The 6,000-nt window shown below is 42.0% G+C and overlaps 1 non-coding gene across 1 annotated transcript; it reads right to left on the bottom strand.

The window, feature by feature from the left end:
• Positions 1–225: 225 nt before the first annotated feature.
• On the bottom strand, positions 226–332 carry LOC133792890 (small nucleolar RNA R71). Its single transcript, XR_009874360.1, has one exon. It is a non-coding gene; the product is annotated as a small nucleolar RNA R71 (small nucleolar RNA).
• Positions 333–6,000: the final 5,668 nt, after the last annotated feature.

The following is a 6,000-nucleotide window of genomic DNA, read 5'->3' as shown; positions in this document are numbered from 1 at the left end:
CCCAATGAGGATCCTAACTTGCACATAGTGAATTTCCTTGAGCTATGTGCAACGTTTAAGTTTAATGGGGTGAGCGATGATGCAATAAGGTTGAGATTGTTCCCTTTTTCACTAAGGGACAGGGCAAAAAGTTGGCTTATTTCTCTACAGGCCAACTCAATCAACACATGGGAGGAACTAGCTCAGAAGTTTCTCTCAAAGTTCTTTCCTCCTGCAAAAGCTGCGAAGTTGAGGGGAGAAATCAATAACTTCTATCAAAATGAGGGAGAGTCATTGTACAATGCATGGGAAAGATTCAAAGACCTGCTCAGAAAATGCCCTCATCACGGTATAGAGAAGTGGATGTTAGTCCACAATTTTTATAATGGGCTTTGCGGTACTTCTCGCACTATAATAGATGCAGCAGCAGGCGGTGCTTTCATGAGTAAAGGGGCTGATGAGGCATATGAATTGTTAGAGGAGATGGCTATGAACAATTATCAGTGGCCTGCCGAACGAGACACTTCACAGAGAAAAGTAGCCGGGGTACATGAATTAGATGCTATAACTGCTTTAACTGCTCAGGTTGCTTCATTGACAAAGCAGTTGCAACAAAACAAGATCTCAGCTCAAGCCCAGGCTATACAGATGCAATCAGGGTGTGAAATATGTGGAGGGCCTCATTTATATGAACACTGTACAGCGGCCAACATGTGTGGTAATATGCCAGTTAATCAGGCTCAGGTACAGGCAGTTGGTAATTTTCAGAGGCCTTATCAGAATCCGTTCTCCAATACTTATAATCCTAGGTGGAGAAATCACCCAAATTTCTCATGGAGAAATAATCAGGGCCAACAGTCACAGTTTCAAGGGCCATACCAGCAGCACATGCCACAACAGCCTATGAATCAAGCCTCATCATCACACCAGCCTAGACCGCAAGATCAACCAGAAAAGACTAATGAGTTGCAAGCAGCCTTGTTGACCCTCACTAATACTCAGACTCAATTCATGACTGAGACCAGATCCTCTATTCGAAACCTTGAGACACAAGTGGGTCAGTTGGCCAACATGCTTAATAACAGACCGCAAGGGAATTTGCCTAGTAATACTGTGGTAAATCCTAAAGAGAACTGTCAAGCAATTTCGTTGAGGAATGGTAAGCAAGTGGAGCAGCCCAGTGTACAAAAGTCAGTGGTTCGGAATGAAGAGTTGAGTGAGAAATCAGATACTAAAGCGAATGGGGTTACTGAAGACCACCAGGGTTCAAACAAGTGTCCTCCCGTTGTTGATTGTCAGCCAGTTCAAGTTCCATATCCTCATAGGCTTAGAAAAACTACACTGGATAAACAATTTTCTAAGTTTTTAGAGGAATTCAAAAAGCTGCACATCAATGTTCCATTTGCTGAGGCATTAGAGCAGATGCCTAGTTATGTCAAATTTATGAAAGAGATTCTGTCAAAGAAAAGAAAGATGGAGGAGTATGAGACGGTGGCGCTCACTGAAGAGTGCAGTGCGATATTGCAAAGGAAGTTGCCCCAAAAGTTGAGAGATCCGGGGAGCTTTACTATACCGTGTACAATTGGGAAATTTGAATGTAAGCATGCTTTGTGTGATTTGGGGGCGAGTATAAATCTGATGTCTTTGTCTATATTCAGAAGACTTGGTTTGGGGGAGGCTAGTCCTACAACAGTCACTCTACAATTAGCAGATCGATCAGTGAAACACCCCAGAGGAATCATAGAGGATGTTCTTGTGAAGGTGGATAAGTTCATTTTTCCGGCAGATTTCATAGTTCTGGATATGGAGGAGGATATGGATGTACCAATCATTCTGGGCAGGCCATTTTTAGCTACGGGGCAGGCTTTGATTGATGTTCAGAAAGGTGAGTTGACACTGCGAGTTCAGGGTGAAGAAGTGGTATTCAACGTGTTTAAGGCCTTAAAGTTTGCAAATGTCAATGACAACTGTTTCAGAGTTGACCTGGTAGAGAAAGCGGTGGCTAAAATTAATCTTACAGAGGATTCACTTCAGAAGAGCTTGACAATTGGGGATTTAGATGCTGAGTCAGACAGTGAGGTCCAAGAGTGTGTACAGTGGTTGAATTCTAAAGGGCCAATTTATAATCGAAAATATGAAGATTTGGGCCAAGGACCTGAGAGACCATTACCATCAGTTCAGAAACCTCCAGAGCTGGAATTGAAATCATTGCCTGCACATCTTCGCTATGTTTTCCTGGGTGAGAAGGAGACTTTACCAGTTATTGTGTCTTCTTCTCTTTCTAATGAGGAGATGGAAAAATTGTTAAGGGTGTTGAGAACTCATAAGTTGGCAATTGGATGGACGTTGGCAGATATTCAGGGGATAAGTCCATCCACAGTTATGCACAAGATCTTGATGGAAGATGACAGTAAGCCCTCTATTGAAGCACAACGTCGATTAAATCCAGAAATGAAAGAGGTGGTAAGGAAGGAGATCTTGAAGTGGTTAGATGCTGGGGTGATCTATCCTATTTCAAACAGTATTTGGGTGAGTCCAGTTCAGGTAGTCCCTAAGAAAGGAGGGATTACAGTGGTGAAAAACGACAATAACGAACTTATCCCGACGCATACTGTAACTGGTTGGAGGATTTGTATAGATTATCGTAAACTGAATAAAGCAACCAGAAAAGATCACTTTCCACTGCCGTTCCTTGATCAGATGTTAGATAGATTGGCTGGACATCAGTATTACTGCTTTCTGGATGGCTATTCAGGGTACCATCAAATAGCCATTGCTCCTGAGGATCAAGAAAAGACGACCTTCACATGCCCATATGGTACTTTTGCATTCCGTCGTATGCCGTTTGGTCTGTGCAATGCCCCTGCCACTTTTCAACAGTGTATGATGGCTATCTTCTCTGATATGGTGGAACGGAGCATTGAGATCTTTATGGATGATTTCTCTGTGATGGGGTCTTCTTTTGACAATTGTTTGACGAATTTGGAGGCTATGCTGAGAAGATGTGAAGAGGCGAATCTAGTCTTGAATTGGGAAAAATGCCATTTCATGGTAAATGAAGGCATAGTACTTGGGCATAAGGTGTCTAAGAATGGTATTGAGGTTGATAGGGTTAAGATTGCTACTATTGAGAATTTGCCGCCTCCAGTTTCAGTTAAGGGAGTGAGAAGTTTCCTTGGTCATGCGGGGTTTTACAGAAGATTTATAAAGGACTTCTCCAGGATTTCTAAGCCACTCTCGGCATTGTTGATGAATGGGGTTCCATTTGAGTTTGATGAGAAGTGTCTTGAAGCTTTCAGGATACTAAAGCAGAAGTTGGTGTCGGCACCTATAGTAATTTCACCGGATTGGGACCAGCCGTTTGAGTTAATGTGCGACGCAAGTGATTTTGCAGTGGGTGTGGTTCTGGGGCAGCGTGTTGACAAAGTATTTCGGACTATTTATTATGCCAGCAGAACACTAAATGGCGCTCAGTTGAATTATGCCACTACTGAGAAGGAGCTTCTTGCCATTGTCTATGCATTCGACAAATTCAGGCCGTATTTGATGGGGAACAAAGTTATTGTGTATACTGATCATTCCGCAATCAGGCATCTTATTGCTAAGAAAGATGCTAAACCCAGGCTTATTCGTTGGGTGCTTCTTTTACAAGAGTTTGATATGGAGGTTCGGGACAAGAAGGGTACAGAGAATTTGGTGGCGGATCACTTATCAAGACTCGAGTTGGGGGATAAGTCAGAACTTGCTGCAGGAGAGATTGATGAGAGTTTCCCAGATGAACAATTATTTGCAGTGGAGGATGAGTTTGTGCCATGGTTTGCGGATTATGTGAATTATTTGGCAGCCAACGTAGTACCACCGGAATTTGTTGGGCAGAGACTGAAAAAGTTTTATCATGATGTGAAGAACTACTATTGGGATGATCCGTTTTTATTTAAACAAGGTCCGGATTTGATTATCAGAAGATGTGTGCCTGAAAGAGAAATGAAGGACATCTTGTTTCATTGCCATGCATCGCCGACTGGTGGACATTTTGGGGGAGCAAGGACTGCTGCAAAGGTCCTTGAATGTGGATTCTATTGGCCTACTTTGTATAAAGACAACTATGACTATGTGAAACGGTGTGATCGTTGTCAAAGGGTAGGTAATATCTCAAGACGTCATGAAATGCCTCTCACTAATATATTGGAGGTTGAATTATTCGATGTTTGGGGTATTGACTTTATGGGACCCTACCCACCGTCATTCGGTAATTTGTATATTTTATTGGCGGTGGATTATGTAAGTAAGTGGGTTGAAGCAGTTGCTACTTCAACTAATGATGCTCAGGTGGTAGTCAAGTTTTTGAAAAAGAATATTTTCTCTCGTTTTGGCACACCTCGAGCGATTATAAGTGATGAAGGGACTCATTTCGCCAATAAGATTTTTGATTCCTTAATGGAGAAATATGGAATTAAGCACAAGATGGCATTGGGATATCATCCGCAGTCAAATGGGCAAGCGGAAGTGTCAAATAGGGAGATTAAGCTGATTTTAGAGAAGACGGTGCAAGTTAATAGAAAGGATTGGTCGAATAAGCTTGATGATGCGTTATGGGCTTATCGGACGGATTTTAAAACGCCAATTGGTACTTCTCCCTACCGTCTTGTATATGGTAAAGCTTGTCACTTGCCATTTGAATTGGAGCATAGGGCACAGTGGGCGTTAAAGAAGTTGAATTTCAATCCGGCCGCTTCGAAAGCATTAAGGTTAGCTCAACTGAATGAGTTAGATGAATTGCGTCGTGATTCCTACGAGAATGCAAGAATCTACAAAGAGAAGACAAAGAAATGGCATGATAATAATATTGTCAATCGGACTTTTCAAGTGGGCGATAAAGTGCTGCTATTCAATTCCCGTCTCAAGTTATTTCCGGGAAAATTAAAGTCTCGATGGTCGGGGCCATTCAATGTTACAAAAGTTTTTCCATATGGGGCTTTGGAGATTCAACAAGGTGATTCTTCGCCGTTTAAAGTTAATGGACAGCGGGTGAAGCATTACTATGGAGGAGAACTTGAGACGAAGGTCAATATTACTCTGGTGGATTCTTGAAGGAAAGGAAAGCAGCGTCCGGCTAAATGACGTTAACGACAGCGCTTTTGAGAGGCACCTCATTATTTTGTAATTTATTTTCGTTTTCGTTTGACATTATTATTTTTAATTTCTTTTAGTTTAGTAGAACCGTGAAAAACATGAAAAAAAAAAAAGTTGATGAATTTGAACAGTGTTTGGGCGATATATCGCCTACACCAGGCGATATATCGCCTGGACAACCGATTTGGAGGGGATTTTTGGTTTTTAGTTGGAATTTTTTCGGTCCCAGGAGATATATCGCCTATCAATGGCGATATATCGGCTACAGCAAAATGGGAGGCGACATATCGGCGGTGCAGGTGGCGAAATATCGCCATACAAGTCAGAGAAGACGGTTTGGTATATTGCAAGAGGCGATATATCGCCTCATATATGCGATATATCGGCTCAACTGGGATAAGGCTGCGATATATCAGGGGTTTGGTAGGCGAAGTATCGGCACGCAAGTCAGAGAGGGTGTGGGCATATAGCTTGTGGCGATATATCGCCACTTACAGGCGATATATCGCCTGGATGAATTTTTTTGAAAAAAAAACAGTCACGTGTGGCGCACATGACCCACTGATATCAGTTATATCAGTCCTAAAACCCACATATTCGACCCCATCTTCCAGAACCGAAACACTCATTCAAATCCTTCCCAAATTTCACTCAATTTTCCTCTCAAGCAAAACTTCTCTCAATCATCTGCATCAAGCAATCAAGGGGCCGATTAAAGCAGTGATTCACCACCGATTTTATCATCATCATTCTCCAAGGTTTTCAAGGTACATTTTCAGTTTGGTGTGTTTGATGCTTTATTGAGAAATTTGGAGAACTTAAAGTTGTTTTGGGCTTTGGACGAATTTTTGATATCTATTGCAAGATTGGCTTCTGTGTACTGTTTTT

Source organism: Humulus lupulus, chromosome 7 (genome assembly GCF_963169125.1).
Source record: "Humulus lupulus chromosome 7, drHumLupu1.1, whole genome shotgun sequence".
NCBI classification, from domain to species: Eukaryota; Viridiplantae; Streptophyta; class Magnoliopsida; order Rosales; family Cannabaceae; genus Humulus; species Humulus lupulus.
This window is presented reverse-complemented; position numbering and strand designations above follow the sequence as displayed.